The 21,221-nt window shown below is 38.0% G+C and overlaps 1 protein-coding gene and 1 pseudogene across 2 annotated transcripts in view; one reads left to right on the plus strand and one right to left on the minus strand.

Annotated features, from left to right (window-relative positions):
- The window catches only part of CTNND2 (catenin delta 2), a 975,434-nt gene that overhangs the window by 715,981 nt on the left and 238,232 nt on the right, over nt 1-21,221 (minus strand). The window lies entirely within an intron of this gene.
- LOC133089586 (sialomucin core protein 24-like) lies at nt 10,260-10,857 on the plus strand (annotated as a pseudogene).

Here is a 21,221-nt window from a genome sequence, read left to right on the forward strand (position 1 = left end):
GTTCTTCAGTTCTACAAAGTCCACTTGAATTATAAACATGTTCCCTGGAAAAAAGTCATTAATTGCACACCAACCATCCCTATAACTGAACAGAACATGGGTGCCGACTACTCTCTTTCCAGTAACCCCAATTTTGCAAAAGGCTACTTTCTTATTGCTTTTTAAGAAGAAAACACTTGCATGATCTATGACAATTTAAATATCCTGGTTTTGGCCAATCATTTCCACTGGAACTGAAAAGAAAGATTTGAGAAATCAGACACAGCACATCATCTCAGGACAAACTATCGTAATCAGTGGCGTTCAAAGAAGGCGACTCTTCCTCCAAGGAGTATCTGGCAATGTCTGTAGACGTTTTTGGCTGTCTAAACTGAGTGAGGAGGTGCCACATAGTCATCTAGTGGATAGAGCCCAGCGACGGGACTACACATGCTACTATGTACAGGACACCACACACGACAAAGATGCCCAAATTGTCAGTAGTGCCAGGGGTGAGAGCCTTGATCTGAATTCTTGCTACTCCGAGTATTGTCCTCATACCAGCAGCTTTGAGCTCTTCTAGAAGCTTCTTAGAAACTTGAGTCCCACCACAAGACCTACTCAATCAATCTACATTAGCAAGATCACCAGGTGATTCACGTGGACTGTCAAGTTTGAGAAGCACTGATTATATAACACTTAGTCAATCCTTAAGTGTTATAAAAGATCAGCTGTCTCATAGCCCAAAAGAATACCCTTAACTTAAATAATAGGCTCACTGCTACAGCATCTTGTCTTTAATACAATATTACCCTTATTTACCACTAGTTCCACTGGATATCAGTCATTGTTACATACAAAAAAAAATCCATTGCTCAATAATACAGAAAATTCTATGTAGAGCAAACTTAAATGTATTGAAATCTCTAATAGGCTAATGTACCTTAATAATCTCCAAGAGAGAGCTATCATATGTACCATTTCCCAAAATTACCTAACCATAGGATCTATTTTTCCTCGGAGCATTTAATAGGCTTAAGGTTTCACAGAACACATTTTCTTTTTCTCAGCATGGAAACTAAAGAGAAATTGATTAAAGTTCAGATCTCTCTCAGTAGAGTCTTGAATGAGTTACTACCTATGATACTACATGTTGCTTCAACAAAAGACAAAACCCAAGGCCTGCCTTGACAGTGAAGAATCTCCTGGGTACCACTGCATATTGAAAGGACAAACAAACTTTAGGCCTGAAGATGAAATCTCCTCGTTCAGAAATCATATTAAAAAGACACATGCTTTCCTCATGCTATCTGACTGCTCTAGTGATATAACATTCTTCAGAATGTCATAGTAAAAAAAAAAAATCATTTCACAAGCAATTCTTTGGAACAAATTGCAAAATAGAAGGGAAAAGACATAAGTAATTCAAGGCCAATGGTGACTTTATTATGCACATAAATTATGTGTAGTCACAGACTGTCTCTTTTCATCACTATTTATATTAAGGGTTATATAAGATTCACTTAATGAATAGAATTGCCACAGCTTTGCAAAAACCATGGACATTTCCTTAGCAATTAACAATGCCTTAGGGATGCTACACACTAAGTTTGAATCCCTGGCATTTAATGTTGATATGGACTTATCTATAAATAGATACAGCGTTATACTACAAGAAAAAAAAAGCATACCTTTATATCTGTGAATAATGGTTAAAAGACCAGAACATGGAGTCACACATGTCTGGGTTCAAACCTCAAGAGCCCCCCCTTATTAAGGCCTGAATTCCCCATACCCGGCACCCCCAGCCATATAAAAGAAAGCATGATACCTTCCTCACCAAACACCTGTACCAACGTGGCATGAGAGATCTGAGCTATCAGAGCAGGGATCTTGTACGTAATAAGGCAGTGTGGTACCAGCAATTACTATCATTTTATTTTAAATTTATATTTTTAAGGCTTCCTAGCTACTGAGATATTACCTAGCTACTGAGACACCATTGGGTGAAAAACAGTCATTTCAGTTTATCAAAGTCATTCTCTTAGACAGAGTTCCCATAAGGAAAAATGAGCCCAATCACCTGTGACAATCAATGGTGTGATAAAGGGATAATGAACCACATCAATTCTGCTGATCAATGGAGTGATAAATGCCACAGCCACACAGCAATAAGAGCAAACCTTAAAAGTACTTAACTTTTACTGAGTGTAGCATTTATATTTTAAAAAAATCAAGTGTTTACTATGAGTTGCGTGATTGAGTTCAAGGTGTTGGGCAGAGGTTTTTCTAAAGGTAACCATGAATGGATTCAAACCCACTCTGAGTACAAGGTACAGGATTTTGGAAAAGGTGAGCCATCCTCCCCTTTTATGATTCCATGTGAAATTAATGAACAGTTTGATTCTTTAACAGTATAGAATCATCAGCTAGGTACCTCTTAATTCTCTCAGACATTTTGCCCTACTGTGTGCAATGTGAGGGTTAAAAGCCTACACTGGAAACATCACTGGTCCAGGAATAAGATAAACTCTACTCCGATCTCAGTTCTGCTATGACTGTCCATGTCCTATCAGAAAAGTCGTTCAATCTCTTTTGGCATCTATTTCCTTCTCAGAACAAGAATAAAGGAAAAAAAATTTTTTTTTTCCCTCACTCACAAGGTTATTCAAAGAATTCATTCAGGTAACATAAAATAATTTATATGTTTAAAATGATAAAGCTATTCACTGATCCCATTATCTTCCCAATAGCCTCTTCTTTATGGGGCATGATATAATCACATCTTTCTCTCCTAAGGCTTAATGTAATTATTGTTTGCTGTCCTCAGTGGATATTAAATTGCACAAGATTGACATGTAAGATCAGGGAAAATTTTTCTTAAAAGTGAAAAAAAGACACAAGGCTTTGAAAACAACTTTGTACCCCAGTTACACATAGTAAAAATCAAGGTGTAGCTATTCAACAAATACTGATTGAGTACCGTTATGTATCAGATATTGCCCAGGTGTTTGGACAACTTCAGTGATGAAAACACACAAAAATCCCTGTCCTCATGGAACTTAGATACTAGCAGCAGGAGGCAGAAAATAAATAATGATTATTATAACAAATTATATAGTCTGCTGGAAATGCTAATCAAATATTTTTAAAAAGAATAGTAGATGAGCTTTCCAGGCAGAGGAAGGAGCAATGCAAAGGCCCTGAGGTCAAACCAAACTGGTATGCACAAGGCCTGAAGGGGAGCTAGGCAAGGTGGGCAGGTGAGGGCGAAGAGGTGATAGGGGGGGCCTGCCAGGTCTTAAAAGAAGAGGAAGCAGGGTTCCCCTGAGTGGGACATTGGGGACAGAGTACCTAGGTACAGGCAATAAGGATACACTTTGTGGAGAATTTAATGATAATAATAAACCAACTGGTAATGGAAAGGAATCTGAAAAAGAATAAACAAACAAATGAATAAATATATATGTATAACTGAATCACTTTGCTGATAACTGAAACTAACACAACACAGTAAATCAACTATACTTCAATTAAAAAACATTTTTTAATTAAAAAAACCACAACTGGAATCACTATGCTTTTCTTTTACATCACGTGCCAGCAACTCTAAGCAATGTCACAGATAAAATACTTCTGAACCCTAAATCTTCTGTTGGTCTAAGTTCTAAATGATTGCTGTGGTTACTGTGAAATTTTAACTGTATGTAAGATATACAGTACAACTTCCTGCTATCAGTCAACCCCTAAAAGCTGCCGACTCAGCCACAGGTATTCATTGCAGGAGAAAGTCTGTAATGATCCAGATTGCCTGAATTTGCTCTGGATTCAGTTTGTGTCTCCAATCCTTGTGGTACTACAGGATCCTGCCTTTAGATTCAAAGTCAGGATAGGACAGTGATTATAACAGCAAAGAAGTAGATCTTGAGTTATAGTCTATGTAAGCTCTTGGCATTTTACTTGTGTTTCAAATTGAAAACAGCAAAACAGATTGCAAACTGTAAGGTGTAATTGTATGTGTGCGCAAATTTTAGTTCATACAAGTAATATTTCACTTGTTTTCAACTGCAACTTTAGAAAATTATTTTAAAATTGTTATTCCTCTTATAACTTATTAAACTGCAGTATTATTTTTTAATTTTTACTGAAATTAGTTGATTAAACTGTAATATTATCTATTACTGTGAGACACCAAAAAGCAATATGTTTCTTTTCTATTTTTTTCCTCAAAAATACACCAATGTAACTAAGAAATATGAAACGATTATGTATTTCCTTTTTACCGTTATATTTGTTTGTTTTTTACCAGCCTGAATATACATAAAAGTACAAAGAAATGTTCAATTTCACCTTTTCTCTGGTCATCACTATTATTCATCTGATTTCGTAATTATTATTGGAAATAACTTTTTGCCTAGAGGAGGGAATGTTAAAAAATGACCCACTCCAGTTGTCAAATACACAAGATAGGCCGATGATGGGAAGCAGCCCCTCGATTTCGTTTCTTAAATATTCAGTGTACGAAGTTCAAGAAAATCACTTAGAGTCCAACTCTGTTACTTTTGGCCATCTTCTCCACAGTGGGAAAAGGTTCATTAATAGTTGAATCAATAAATGGATCAATAGGAAAAAGTGAAAACAACCTAGATAATAGGATCTGAAAGGCTGATAGGAACACGCCATGCCAGATAGAGGACACAGATACCAAAGTGTCACTTTGTGTAATATGTACGGCAATACATTAACTTATTTTCTAGCTGTAAATATCTGGAACATGTTTTAGGTTAACAACTGTAATTGTTACTTCTAACTACAGCAACACTTAAATTGTGTGAATGATACCCTGCAATGTATTTTTTAAAATTCTGCTGCTTTTATAAATACATAATGACAGAGGACATCAGTCATGACTACCTATCATTGTATTGGCCCTTCATGCATAAATTTAGACAATTGATACTCGTCACCTATAAATCAACCTGAGGTTAAATATTAAAATAAACTCAATGGGTACTTTTTTCAAGTAGAGATATGACAGAAGTAATTTAGTTTGCTGGCAGAAACCTAGTAGACGTGTTATAAAACCATCAAGAAGCAAACTATTAATTTTCTCTGATATACAAACTCCAAGCTATAATGATTCCTTCCATATATTTATTATACTATGACCCAGCAGAATACGAAACAGGTATATATAACATAAAATTATACCCAGAAATTTTGCTCCTCTTCATAGCATTTTTTAAAAGAAGAGACATTAAAATCATTTCCTGTAGTTATTTCTGCTAAATTAAACCATATATGAACAATTCTTTATTGAGATATTTGAATGTGTCAATAATAATCATTATAGTCTTTCAATAGATTGGGACTCTCTTCTGGTGCAGTAATTAAGAAAAAGTCTGTAGCACTTCCAGACACATTTTCTGTGTTACTCGTTCACTTGTAGTAGTTTCCTTTTTAGAAACAGGAAAATAAAAATTTTCGTGTGCTTACTGATCATCTAAGTATTACCTCCTTACCATAAAATATTCAGAAAAGTAAACAATAGTAAGAAGAAAATAATCATCACACCACCTATGAAAGTAATACAATAAAAACTACATCTGTATCAATACTTATTTTATAAAAATTAACCATGTTCAAATTTTTAAAAAATGGGATCATACTATTTATCTAGTTTCATAATCTGCTTTTGTAAAATTAAAAAACCTGTTTCCCACAACTGTTCTTGTCAATATGCATAAATATATAATATAGTATTCATCTTCTCAATACACTATTTTATTTCACCAGTAGGCTGTGAATGATTTCTTCTCTTCCCTTCTCTTTTCTTTTTCTCAGTTCTCTCCTCTCCCTCTGCTTATTTTTTTTTTCTTCTTTTTTTAGCATGATTAAAATAAACTGAGGACTTACCATGTGATATCTCAGCTTCTGTGTTCAGGGTTTTATGTGTGTCATCATAGTTTCCCTCAAAACTTTCTAAGTAGTCAGTACTAATGCACCCATTTTACTGATAATGAAAAGTGAGAATTAGAGAGACAGGGGAATTGCCCAAGGTCATCAAGAATAGTAGGCGGCAAAGCTGAGATCGAAATCCAGGAGGGTCAGTTTTCTATAACCCTCCCTTAACCATTTCACTGAAACAGACCTTGAAACACAAATTGCCAGAACATTTTTCTCAGAATAAATTTCCTGCAGTGGAATTACTCATGTCCTAATTTAAAACTTGTGACATGTATTTTCAAATGACCTTCAATTCACATTTTGCCAAACATGTGTGGAAATTCTTGGCTTTCCACTTCTTGGGATCCAATTTTCTTTATTCAATATTTAATAACATTTTTGTTCAATTTGTCTTTTTGTTCCTATCTGCTGAGGTAGGAGTCTTCTCCCCAGTCTCATACCTCCTGAGCCCACCAGAGGAATGAGCCTACTGACCCAGCCTTCCTGAGGATGTCCAAGGATAACGCTGCCTGACCTCCTAATGCAGTCAAACCCTTAGATGCCAAAGGTGCATCCTGGTCCCAGGTGCTGTCCCTCCATGCTCACAGAGCCGTTGACACTTGGGGTCTGGTCTCTTCGGTCCCCATGCACACTGGGCACTCTCCTCCTTAGAACTGACCGTCTCTCCCGACCCCCCTCACAATGTCTCCAGGATGCCAAAGCAGTGTGTGCCCAGGTCACAAAGTCCAGGGGAGCCTCGTAAAAATAGCCTTCTCCTTTTCTGTCTTCTAGTTCACTTCAGCCTTCTATTCTTCCAGCACCTCCAATCCGTTAGGTCTGGTGAAATCATTCCTGTGCTCATGGGTGACTCGACCCGTGACGACTGGCCTGTCCCATCACCATTTCTGCCTATCCGGCATCTCTAGTGCTCTTCACTCCCGTCGTTCCTTAGCTGAACTCTCCGCTGTATTAAAACCCTCAGCCAGCTTTCCTCAAGGACCTCTAAATCCCTTGTCCATTTCCTTTCATTACTAGTCTGGCAAAACATCCAATTAGGCTGTCTGCCTTCTCCATGTCTGAGTTCCAACTATTTGATTTCTGCTGGAAAAATAGCCCAAATGCACAGACTGCTGTTCCTGAGAACCCATGCTGCAGGGAATCAGCTCTCTCTACAGTACTTCTAGGTCTCCAGTCACCTGGCCCCTCCTCTCCACCCAGCACTCTGCCCACTGTGGTCTGGCTTCCACGTGAACTCCTCTGCGGACAGAGCCCTCACACCAACCTTCCGCTCATCAGTGATGATCTCACTTCACCTCTCCTCTAAGTCTGAAATCCTCTTCCGCTGGTTTCCAGGACGCCTCACTCTCCTAGCGTTTTGCTATATGATTTTTCCCCTTTCCCACTATACTTTCTGGGTTTCTCTGTCTGTCCCACGACTGGTGGTGACTCGGGGTGCTGCTTAGGACCTGTGCTAACTCTACACTCTGTCCCTTGACAATCTCTTCTCACGTGTTTTCCATCACTAGCAGCTGGCTTAATGATGCCTCCATTCTACACATCCATCCAATCTTGCTCCTGATTTGGAGCCTCTATATCTAGTTGTTGATTTGCCTATTTCCTTAGAAGTCCAGGTTTCTGCCTTTGCCACCTGGAAGAAATATGGTTGTGTTCACAAATAGGCACAGGAAAAGGAGCAGGCATGCTTGGCTACATCTTACTTAACTTTTCGATCTTAGCCTAGATATTGTTTTCTCTGGGAAGCCTTCTATAAGTGCTAAATCTGGACTAAGTGCCCTTCTCATTCAACAACAGCCTGAACTTCTATCACGGCACTTAACACACTGTATTATAATTAATTACACAATTTTTTTGTCTCTCTCAGTTGACTGTAAACTGGCCCCATGAGGACAGAGAAAGCACTGATTTTCTTCCACACTGTATTTGCAACACTACACAGTGCACACAGCAGATGCTCATGTTACTGAGATGAACTGAACTGGAGGGAATTAGATCCTTCCTGGGTTTTCTCTCCATACAGAGGCCACCAAGGCCAGGCAGTTTTGTCCTGCCCTGTTAATCTCCATGCCTCAGCTCTCATTTTTTAGGGATGGCTGCACAGACATCTTCTTCAAAAGCCCCTTTCTCCAAGCTTATCGACTCTTGCTAACTGATGCCAATGAAGCCACTGACCCATCCATTTCTCCACGAGGAATCAACAGACCCATCTGGGTTCAGCTTTACACCTTGCTACACTTTGGAAAGTCCTTCCCATGATGATTTCTTCCAGGTTTATTTAGATTTACTTAGCATGCTGAAATCTTTAATCAATTTGGAAAGTAAGGCGATATATATATATATATATATATGTATATATATTTCTTTTTCCAGTTGGTTAGTTATCCTAGCACTATTTATCAAACTCTTTAAATATTCTCCCGTGATCTAACATTTTGGCTCTACCAAACAGTAAAATCTCCTAGGGCGTGGAGAAGAGTGTGGACTCTAGGGCCAGCTTCTCAGATCCAACCCCACACTGACACTCACTAGTCCTCGGGCAGGTCTCGTAACCTCCCCGGGCCTCTGTAATTCAGGGGTAACAACAATAGTATCTTTCAGTGTTGTGATTAATTTACATGTAAAATGCTCAAAAGAGGACTGACACAGAGCAGATCTTTAATTGCTCCTGTAGATCATCACGGTCATCTGTTTAGATACTTCGTCTTCAGCTCTGTTCACCTGCTCAACTCTGAGCCTGTGCCGCACTGTTCTAACTGCTGTAGAAAGAGAACGCAGTTTCCTGTCTAGAATGATCTCCCTGAGTCACTGCCCCTCTCCCTCCTTCCCTTACTTAAAAAAAAAAAAATCACTTTTCTACTCTTGTACAATTTTTTCTTTAGTAAAACACTCTTCCCCCCAAATATTAATAACAGTCAACTTTTACTTGCAAATTGCTTTCCGTGGGTCAGGCACTGGATCAAAGGCTTTATTGACATGGATCATCAAATTTAATCTTATGAGATATACTTCATCATTATATTGACTTCACAGATTAGGAGAACAATCATTGGAACCATTAAGGAAGGAACCCAGGCTGTCTGATTCTAGAACTTGTGCCGTGTATGACTACAGGGCATCACTTCCATTATAAAAACTCTTGTTGAGATTGGACTCAGATTTGGATGGACTCTCTAGATGTATTTGGGAAGGACTGACAGTGTTGAATGCTAAGTCTTCCTACTCAGTACTATGATTCTTCTTTATCCAATTATTTATTTATGTTCTTCATTAAAGTTTTATATTGTCAATAAAAGTAATATTTATAGAGTACTGACCACACTGTAGACACTGTTTAAATGCTTTGCAAATATTAACTACTTTAATTCTCACCATGACCCTATGGTTTTGGCCTTGTTATTATTTCCATTTCACAGATAGGGAACCGAAGCACAGAGATGGCTCTTCACATTAAATGACTTCGTATCACATAGCCAGTGAGTGACAAAGCTGGTATTTTTTTTACACTCTCTTGGCTCCAGAACCCATGACTTTGGCTACTAAGCTCTCAGATTTACCTCTCAAATCATGGGTAAAGTACTATATTTCTACCTGTTCATGTATTATTGATATTTACCAGTGAAACTTTTCTCAGTCTATTTTTATCTTGTTATTGCTAGTCTACAGGAAAGCATTGGTTTTTGTATATTTCCTTTTTTTTTAAAATTTATTTATTTATTATTTATTTATTTTTGGCTGTGTTGGGTCTTCGTTTCTGTGCGAGGGCTTTCTCTAGTTGCGGCAAGCGGGGGCCACTCTTCATCGCGGTGCGCGGGCCTCTCACTATCGCGGCCTCTCTTGTTGCGGAGCACAGGCTCCAGACGCGCAGGCTCAGTAGTTGTGGCTCACGGGCCTAGTTGCTCCGCGGCACGTGGGATCTTCCCAGACCAGCGCTCGAACCCGTGTCCCCTGCACTGGCAGGCGGATTCTCAACCACTGCGCCACCAGGGAAGCCCGGTTTTTGTATATTTTCTTGCTAACCTGTTGAAAAGTTATAAATTCCAACGATTTATCAGTTGATTATCTTGGGTTATTCAGGGAAGTCATCAAAATAAAGCTAGGTTTTGTTTCTCAATATGCAAAATGTATCCTTTTCTATGCTTTTAAAAAACTGTTTGGGTTAGCACCTCCCCAAATTTTAAATGAATAATTTTGCATTAGACGTCCTATCCCACTTTAGGGGTAATGCCTCTAGTTTTCCTCTAGTAAAAGAACGTCTGAGGGACGGACGCAACGTTGGGTGTCCCAGCCTTCGCTCGAAGGCCAGCGCGTCGGCCGCGATGCCCGGGCTCCGGCGCCCGCGCCTTTCGGCCGCCGGCTGCCTGGCCGCGCTCTGCGGGATGAGCGCGGCTCACACCACCTCCCTGGCCGCGAGCGCGACTACACCCGCGGCTTTACCGACTACCACCAGCACAGCCCCGGCGCCGCCGCCGCCGCTCCCGCCGGGCACCACTCCAGCCCCAGAAATCTTGAGAGCCGCAGCACGGGGTTTCCTGTTTTGATGCTAATGCTGCTAACGCTACCCGCTTGGGGCCAGAATGCAAAGGTAAAAGCTACTGTTCAGATAATCCCACAGTGCGTGATTGCAAGGGGGTGAACAGCACAGAATTCTGTCCTGGGCTCCCTGCCACACCACTGCCAACCAATCCTGCAGCGAAAACCACAACTCCGCCTTCCCCGTCTACAGCTTGCACCACGGCTACTACATCAGGTACAACGGACACCACTTCAACGCCGACTTCACAAGCTGCGCGCAAGTCTACCTTTGGGGCAGCCAGTTTCGTTGGAGGAACTGTCCTTGTCTTGGGTGTAAAGGCTGTAATTTTCTTTCTCTATAAATTCTGCAAATCGAAAGATTGAAACTACCGCACTCTGTAAACAGACCCGCTAAATTAACCCGGACTGGTGTGTAACTCACTGAAACCAAAATATTCTCTTTCAAGATGTCCCACATGAAAGACGCTATTCTAGGATCTTTAATTTTTCAAAGGATGCATATAGGAGCATCGCCCTTGAAGAGAAATCAGTTAGATCTATTTGCTCAACGGGAATATTTAAAATATTCTGCGTGAATCCTTGTGGCTGTCTTCTTTTATTTTAAATGGCTGCTGCTGTGTGATTATGTTCTCTCTCCTTGACATGCCAAATGTAACTGTAAGTGATGGAAAACATTGTCCTGCGCAGACGACCTCATGACTCTTTTAGCAATTCAAATGTAGTCATTTTAAAGCCTGAAAGCTGCATTTTTTCATCCTAACTCGGGATGTAGTTTAGTGACCAGAATTGAGAAAAATGTGCCAAATGAACAGCAATCGGGTGGATTTTGGGCTATCATTGCAAAAGTGGAATAAATTTATAAATTTAGTATCCTTAGAGTAGAATTTTGTGCTTGATAAGTTATTTTTTCTACATTAGAAAAAAGATGCCACACAAGGAATTACATTCCAGATTTAAAGAAATGAATGGAAAGGATACAAAACATTCAAGTGTAGCAGGTTATTGTTCATACTTGTAAAGCACCTTATATCGTTGAGAAAATAAAGAACAATGCCTTAAAAGACAGACTGAAAGGTAGACTGTAACTTAAAATGTTGGTGATTTGTTCTTTCACATTAATGAAGGGAAAGGTTGGACTGAGGATGTTAACTGTTGATGTGAGCAGTAGTAAACCTGCTTTTAGATACCATAATCTTAGTATTTAATTGAAAACTTACCTACTTTATTTCAAGCCTGAGTAACTTAAAGGATGTTACACAAAGTCGAAAGCCTTCATCTACTGAACCTCCCAACATTTTGCTTATGGCTGTTAAAAAGTATAAAGTTGATTTAATTATATTTTCCTTTGTACTTCAAAAACTTATCCTAACACTGTTGTACCTTAAAAGGATTTCCACCAAGCTTTCTGGAAAAGTAACTTCTATAAGGCAAGAAAGAAAGAAGCTGTTTTAGAATCATTTATTAACTCTTTAAATAAGACAATCATTTTAAGTTTTGAGATAGCAAATGTGAGCAGTGTAATTTCAGAAAAAATTTTAGTTGATCAGATTACTGTAGATTTTTAATAATGATTGCCCTGGATAAACAGATTGTACTTTTTCTTTCTCCTTTTCCATCCTTTCTTCTTCTTAGTTTCAATTCCTGTAGTATAGTAAGCATGCATATTTTTTTTTTTTTAACATCTTTATTGGAGTATAATTGCTTTACAATGGTGTGTTACTTTCTGCTTTATAACAAAGTGAATCAGTTATACGTATACATATGTTCCCATATCTCTTCCCTCTTGCATCTCCCTCCCTCCCACCCTCCCTATCCCACCCCTCTAGGTGGTCACAAAGCACTGAGCTGATCTCCCTGTGCTATGCGGCTGCTTCCCACTAGCTATCTATTTTACACTTGGTAGTGTATATATGTCCATGCCACGCTCTCACCCTGTCACATCTCACCCCTCCCCCTCCCCATATCCTCAAGTCCATTCTCTAGTAGGTCTGTGTCTTTATTCCCGTCTTGCCACTGCATGCATACTTTTATTTCTTTAGTTTCCCTATGAAGCACTAGTTTTTTCAGGTTTAGAGGGATACTTCTTCCCTGCCTTTGACACATTGGATTAGTTCAGAGGCTTAAATCAGTTTAAAATGAGCTTTTGCTTTTCTAGGTCATTAAGGTTTTTTGTTTTAGTTTCTTTAGCCTATAGCGGCTGTGTTTCGCACTTTGTTTTCAATATTTTATAGTAAGAAATGACAAGTTGCTTTGGTCCATTTCAGAAGCCAAAATTCCTTACATTTAGATAATTAAAGGTTCTTAAAATGAAGATTTACTGTTTCTTCTTTACTTGCTGGTACAGCTAAAGTTTGTTTTACTTGCACATTGGTATATATACCTAATGTTTTCAAGTGCCTTAATTGTTTAAAATCTCTGGCTTCAAGGCTTTTTGGGGAAAGGTAGGCTTACCTCACATTTTTGTTTCCCTCAGTAGTAATATTTTTGGTACTGCACAAAAAATTTTATTATAGTGCCATGGCTATTAGTTTTTAGTGAGTGCTTTAAGATACAAGATTCAGTTGAAAATATACAGAATTTCCATTCTCCCAAAGTGGTAAAAATTAGCTACAATGTTATAATTGTCATTTACCTAGATAGGAATACCTTGCCACACATTAACGTTAACACTATAGCTATTTTTGTGAAAATATAGCTGATGAAGCCTCTCATCTTCTGTAATTTTGAATACTGCTCTAACAGAATAACATGGAATTAGATTTTACAAAAAGAGCTCTTACAACAGAACTCACAGCCTTTTCCCCTCTTCCTTTAGCAGTTTAGTATCTTGAGCCATTAATAATTTTGGGGTTCTTTTTAATCCAGAAGGTATATAGAAACCTTTTCAGATTTTTCATCTGATTTGTTCATGCAGATTGTAGTTCTATTACAATCCCTTATTTTACCTTACAGATATTTGTTGCACAGACACTGCTGTATTTAGAAATTTCTATTTCAGTTCATTAAAAACTGCAAAACCAATCTGTATCATGTACCAAACTGATTTAAAATAAACCTACATGTTTGTTGGATTAAAAAAAAAAAAAAAAAAGAACTTCTACTATTTTGGGTTTTTTTTTGGGGGGGGTGTTGTTTTTTTTTTAAGACAGGTACTGTCTAACCTATTAAAAAACAATAACATTGAGATTCTTACATTCAGTCACTGACTATCATTTCCTGGATTTTTCATTATTATAGGGTACCAAAGCTCTCCCACATCCTACAAAATAGGGCTATATGTTCGATGGAAAAGAAAGCTATGTATCGCCCAGGAGAACTCTGATTTCCATAATATGGATAGATAACAACTGGCATTTGTAAATACAGAGGAAAGGCAAGAGGAGAAATTCATTCCTCATTTGTGTCGTGATTAATCCTTCTGAGTTCATTTAAAATCATTCTATAATAAATTATATTTAGAGGTAATTTTTAAGGAAGGCATTCATTGTTCAGCCCAAGGTTATGTGTTTTTGACTGAAAGAAATCGCAATCCAAATGGCAGAAGGCTTTGCCTATATTGAATGATTATTTTCACTCAGGGCTTAGGAATCAAATGAGATCAATCCAAATGCATCAGAAGCAGCCGGAAGCAGCTCTCACACATTTCATATATGGTTACCCGGGAAGTAAACACTACACACACTTGCGGTTTCAGTCATTGAAACGGTTACAGAACTTAGAGACAGTTCCACAAAATGTGAACACCTATAAATTGGCACAAGACTGAACTGCAGCCAAAGAAGACTGGCAGGTGAAGCAAGACAAATCTGAACTTTTAAAATCTATATTTATATTCTTTTTCTGTTTTAATCCATATGCACCTTATGCAGAAGTATAACCAATAAGTGGTTTTACCTCTCTGCTCTTTCCTTAATTCTGTTTGCAATGTCACCCTTTGCAGTGGTCGTACAAAACTCAACTAAGTAAGAGCAGTGTGGGTCTTAGGAGATTTTCCTTCGAAGCTTGCTTTATAAAACCTCTACCTCTGATTAACCCCACATCTCTGCTTCTATCCTTTCTGCTGAATGCTGCCAGAGAAAAGTGCCATACTAACATGGACCAGAGCCACTGTACAACCCCATTTTGGTCCTCAGAGCATCTGTTAAAGGTTCTTTGTGTTCTGGATTCTCTGTCCCAGTCACCGCAGAGGTTACCTCAAACCTATATCATGCTGTCTTCGCCAATGAACCCACCAGCTCTCCATCTCAAGAGATAACTTTTGTTCTTACTGACCTATGAGCCCCAGAAACCTACAGACAGGAAAGCCTTCAACCTGTCCTACACAGATAAGCTTTAAAGCAGAGCCCCGTAAGATAGACATTTAACACCTTTGAATTTAACTATACAAACTCAATAAGAGTGACAAAAAGAAGTGAATGATAAAATTATTGCACTCCAACAATTCTGAGATGCACACTTTTCATATCTTAACATTTCTGAAATCAGAATGCATCTTCCAGCCAGTAGTTTCTTAAAATCACTTTCAGCCAGACGGTGGTCATGGCACTGTTCTCAAGTCCTGCCACAGGTGGGAACTTAGGCCTGCTGTGTTTCATTCAAAAAACACTTGAAGGACTTTGAGGAAGAAATGTCAGTTCTGACTATTATCTGAAAACCTTCCAGGGACATATTCTGGCGAGATCAAGAAAAGAAAACTTGCAGCATGTGTCACAAGAGCTGGAAAGACAATCACAGAGGCAACCGTGAAACCCTTCTTAAAAAGGTTCTGTACCCTCACCACTTTTAGTGTCACTGAGGATGGCTGTGCATGGAAAACTAAGATGCTGATGACAGAGCATCAAAAGTGAATCGTAAGAGAGACTGTGGAAAAGTTTTGGGAATACTTCACCAACTTATACTTTCATTTTTAAGAATGTACAATAATATATGATAACAAAAAATCTATATCTAGATGAATCTAAAAGAGCTTTTCCAATAGGAATGAAACAAAATTTTAAGTAAAAAAAAAAGCTTTGTGTCCTAGTTTGCATCCTAACTTTCTTTCTCTATCTCTCCTTCTCCTCCCTTCCTTCCTTTCTTCCTTCCTCCCTCCCTCCCTTCCTTCTCTCTCTCTCTCCCTTTCCCCTTCTCCCTCCCCTTCCTTTACTCTGCTGTTTCTTTTTTTCTTCCCTCTTTTTCTTCCTTTCTTCCCTTTTCCTTTCTCTCTTAGTTGTATATAAAATAATGGTGCATATTTAAAGTGTCTCAGATTTTATGAAATTTGGCAATAATTTAAATAGTGCTAGTGATTCTGACAATTAGTCACACAATTAGTGACAATGACTCTGAAGATTGATAATACAAAAAGCAATTTTCCAATTAATATGTTTTCATAAGTACATTTTAAATGGCATACTAATCAAAATATATTTTTAAAGTATTTCTGATAACCCTAGTGAACTTAAAATTCAAATACTCATCAAGTTAATGCTTTATATTTTAAATGACATAAACACCTGGGTTGTTTCTTATTCACTCCATGACTTTTGCCATATAGATGTTTATAATCTTCAAAGTAGCTGAAAATCATCTTCTCAAAATCATCATCCAAGAGAATGTTATTTTATTATTCAAGTAATTATTTTCTTTTTAAAAAATTACTGCATTCATCTTTTTTATTTGCTAGTTCACATAACAAACATATTCTGAATGTCCATATCCACAAGTTACAATAAACTTTCAAGTTTTATAAAGAAGGTGAAACTGGCATTATTATATCTTTGTCACCAAATGAGACTCACACATATTTCCTGAAAATAACTTGTATGTATATGTATGAGTGTTCATATTGACACATGAGCTTGGTTCAACAAACCTTTCACAGATAACAAGGAATATAATCACTGCAGGCAGAGGTCAAGAACAAGAGCAAAAAGAAGAAAGAAAGAAACATGCATTAAGGAAAGCCTGTCTGAACATCAGGTATTTTACAGTAGCTTGATGGCGGTGGTGCATTCTGAGTTCATCGGCTGTTCTGGAGTGGATCAGGAGTCAAGTCAAATTACTGACAACCAACAAATAAACAGAATCCATTATCGGAAAGCTCTTACTTCCTGTCTCCCTGTGCTATGCTGAATTGCTGTATTCAGTGGGAAACTCACTAAACCGAAAAAACCTGACATCCCTCATCGTTGTCAAGGCCCTAAAAACATTACAGTCAACATCTTGAAGTCACTTAAGCCCTCTGCCTCTGTGCACTCTGCTCTCAAGCTCTCCATAAATGATGGTTGCTTCCTAATGGGAGGAAGTGACAAATTAGTGAATTACAAGTTTACACTGCGCTATATGAATACATTTCCTGAGAATTAGCATTATTGGCTGCTAAGATGTGTTTTGAAAAGAGGTACAGAATTAGAATTTTCTAAATTGAAGTCCTTCAATTGTAGTAAAATTGTAATAAAAATTACAATAATTTTTAATAAAAAGAAGTCACATTTTTATCTAGTTTACAAAGAATAAGTGAAAAGAATGTATAGATCTACAATGATTCAATATTATCATTAAATGGTGAGTATAACTAGATAGCATTTAAGAATCATTTCACATTTTCATAAAAAGTTAAAAAATTCATTTTGGTAGGTTGTGCACAATTGGTAGGCTATTTTCTTGCAAAGATTCTTAATGTAGTATATGCTCTTAGAATGAGTCACTAAGTCCTATAGAAGAATAAGCGTAACTGGAGACTCTAGACATCCAGGCATAATTCTTCTATTTGTCTAGTGCATCATAGCTTCCCAGTCTCAGCAGGTCCATTAAAGCAGGAGCACCAGCTCATAAATGTCTCTACAGATAGAATTGGAACAGGGACCATGGGAATAAGGACTCATGATACCTGTTCAGTGGGTTCTCTCTACGCAGCTGTAACGGACCTTCCAGAACATCAAGCTCAGGCGATGTGATGGCCAAATGCAGCTGTGATCATGACTATCACTTCCTGAATTCAGGCTTGATGTTTTTGTGCTTTCTTCCTCTCTCTCTCTGATGTTTGTTTCTTCTCATTGCCATTCTGAAATAATGGTTGCCTCACTCTATAATTTTGACCCTGTGCTGCAGTTTCAACTCTCACCCTAGGGTTTGGTCTTACTAGAACTGAACTAAATTGTTCAGTTCCTTGAATGCATCATACTTTGTTTTCTTTGGGGGCCTTTCCCCAGGTCCTCTTGCTAGAAACAGTGCTCTTGTAGGTATTAGCTTGAGTCATATGGATTTGCCATTTCTGTAGGTCAAAAGTAGCGGAATCTCAGCAATATTGCAAGGTTGTAAAGTTTACCCTAATATTCTCTCTTCAAGTCTCAATTTAAAAGTCCTTCCCTCCAGGGTATTTCCCCAGTCTGCTTTTTTTAACCTTATGTAAGCATTTGGCACAGGTCTAAATTTTTGTAATTCCTTGTTCAGTTGTTTGACTTGAACATTAACTGTGAGATCTTTGAAGTTGTGAGCCATATTCTATTAGACATCATTGTTATCCTTAATGCCTGGGAACGTTTTATTGAATATGGTAGGTAATACTTTTTGTGAAATAAATGTTGAGGAATAACTGCTATTAATAGATTCATTTAGTGAACAAATTCATTCACAACAAAAGGAGCCTTGAAGCCCAAGACAGTACCTTTTCTTAGATTCAGCAACACTCAGCCCAATGTCTGGTTCAATTATTTTTTCTTGAATGAACAGGTGAATTATTTGCCTTAAGCAGTGTACATTTATGTTTGCTGATATATCATTTATACAAACAGTTGTGAGGCAAGATCATTTCTGATAGTTGCTCTATGAACGCACCCATCTATATCTAGCGTAATTCCTAGAAAAACCATCTGAAATGGGCTTGGAAGCCTGGTAGGATTTAAATAAGAGGAAATAAATTAGAAAATTTTAAAAGTCAGAAAAGGGGGCATTCAAAGGTATTTTTCTCATTTCTTTGTTTTTTCCAGGTCAAACTGAATTTCTTAAAGTAGTTATTTATCTTTTTGAAAATATGAGATAACATATGCCTAAAGTGAAATGCACAGATCTTAAGTATATAATTTGGTAAGTTGCTAAATACATACAACCAGATAATTCACACTTGAGTCAAGACACAGAACATTTCTACCACATCTAAAAGTACCCTCATGTTCCTTTTATTCATGCCTCAGCCACTATCTGATTTCTGTCACCAGAGAGTAGTTTCGCTTGTTCTTGAACTTTATATAAACAGAATCATAAATAAATTGTGTCCAGGGTCTTTTGCTCAGCAAAATGATTTTTTGAGGTTTCATCCATGTTGTTGTATGTTTCAGAAGTGTGTATACATACATATACATACATACATACATATATCATTGATGAGCAATATTCCATTCTATGACTCTACCACAATATGCTTATCATCACAGACATTTGGGTTGTTTTCAGCTTGGGGTTATTATTAATAAAGCTACCATGACATTCTGGTACAAATCTCTTTTCAGACAAATGTTTCCACTTCTCTTGGGTAAATATCTAGAAGTAGAATGCTGTGTCATATGGTAGATGTATGATTAAATTTATAACAAACTACCAGAATTTTCTCCAGAATGGTTATATTACTTTATACTCCCACCAGTAATATATGAAAAGTCCAGTTGCTGCATTATCCTTGTTATAAGGGAATATTTTTGCAATCTTGACCTAGGGAAGAATATTTTAGAGAGACTAGGAAAGCTCTAAATATAAATTTTTAAAAGGTCAATTTAGATTTCATTAATTTTAAAAAATCTGCACATAGGAAACCGCAAAGATATTGCAAGTTTTGTCCAGACCACTGCAATAAAGCAAATATCGTAATAAAGTGAGTCACACAAATTTATTTGGTTTCCCAGTGCATATAAAAGTTACGTTTACACTATACTGTGGTCTATTAAGTGTGCTATAGCATTATGTCTAAAAAATGCACATTTCTTAATTAAAAATACTTTATTGCTAAAACATGCTAACCATCATCTGAGTCTTCAGCAAATCATAATATTTTTGCAATAGTAACATGAAAACTCACTGATCACAGATCACCATAACAAATACAATAATGATGAAAAAGTTTGAAGTATTGCAGAAATTACCAAAATGTGATCACAAAGACAGGAAGTGTGTAAATGCTGTTGGAAAAACGGCACCAACAGACTTGCTCAATGCAAGGTTGCTACAAACCTTCAATTTGTAAAAAATTCAGTATCTGCAAAGTGCAATAAAAAGAAGCACAATGAAACAATTTATACCTGTATAATTTTTAAGTTATTTTCAGAATGTCTGTGACCTTATACTTCAAGTGTAACTCTTGTAGACTGATTTGAGTCTTCTTTTTACACAATATGACAATTTCTACCCTTAAAATGGAATGTTTAGTCCATTTATATTTATTGTAATTTTTAATAAGGTTGAATTTAATCTACCATATTTCTACACTTTTCTATTTGTTAATGATTCATTGCAGGGAGAGTAGATTATGTTGTTCCCCTGTAAAGTGTGCTAACTTTTTCTCTAACAGATAGTTGAGCTACAAGTGGAATATCTGGATTCTCTCAGTGTGGTATAACAGGAAATATATATTTGTTTTTTTGTTCCAGGCTCCTGGCACACAGCTCCTAAAACCCTTGGAATTCCCTGAGTGATAAGGGTGCTTGATAGGCATGTCTTTTTTTTTTCTAATTAGGCAACCCTTGGCCAGTTCCTAGACAGCTTCAGGATGGAGACTGGTTGTAAGAAAGACCAAGCCTTGATTAGAAGCTTGGAACTTCAGCCCCAGCCCTCAAATTTGGTGGGGGGGTATGGAGAGGTGCCGGAGATTGAGTTAATAATCACCAGTAGCCAATGATTTACTCAATCATGGCTATGTAATGAAACCTCCATAACCCCCCTCTGCAAGCCCCTAAATGTTGGGGTTCAGAAAGCTTCTGGCTTGTTGAACACACTGTGGTTGCTGGGAGGCTGGTGCACCCAGAGAGGACATGGAAACTCTGTACGCCTCCCCACAAGACGTACCTTGCCCTATGCATCTCTTCCATTTGGCTGTTCCTGAGCTGTATCCTCTACAATAAATGCGTCACAGTAAGTAAAGTGTTTTCCTGATTTCTGTGAGTTGTTCTAGCAAATTAGACCTGAGGAGAGGGTTGTGGGAACCCCCGATTTATAGCTGGTTGATCAGAAGTACAGGTGACTCCAGGACTTGCAGTTGGCATCTGAAGTGAGGAGCAGTCTTGCAGCCCTGAGCCCTTAAGCTGTGGGATCTATCCTAACTCTGGGTAGCTAGTGTCAGAATTTACTTGTTGAGCACCTGGTTGGTATCCAGAGAATCGGAAAACTGGTTATTAGGGTTCGAAAACACTCCAGAGTCAGGCTTGATTTCATGCATGATAGTGTCAGTGTATTCTGTTTTTCTCCTTAGTACTAAGACATCACTTTTACTCTTGGCTGTGGTTACTTCCAAAATGTGGCTTTTCTGGGATCTCAACTGAATGTCCACTGTGTTCAGCAAGACTGTTTCATTCTGGAGAGACCAGAACTCCAACGTCACTCAGCACCACATGACCTCTGATTGTGGAGTTGAATCTCCATTCAACTCTTAGTTCCACAGCGGCTGTCCTACCTGAAGCCTTTGGGAGTCTTTTCCTGTGCATGTGCACTCAGCCCTCAGGTGCACTCACATGGACCTGAGGGACCCTCCTATGCAGATCTTACATTTTCCTCTTCTC

Source organism: Eubalaena glacialis, chromosome 4 (assembly GCF_028564815.1).
Source record: "Eubalaena glacialis isolate mEubGla1 chromosome 4, mEubGla1.1.hap2.+ XY, whole genome shotgun sequence".
NCBI lineage: Eukaryota > Metazoa > Chordata > Mammalia > Artiodactyla > Balaenidae > Eubalaena > Eubalaena glacialis.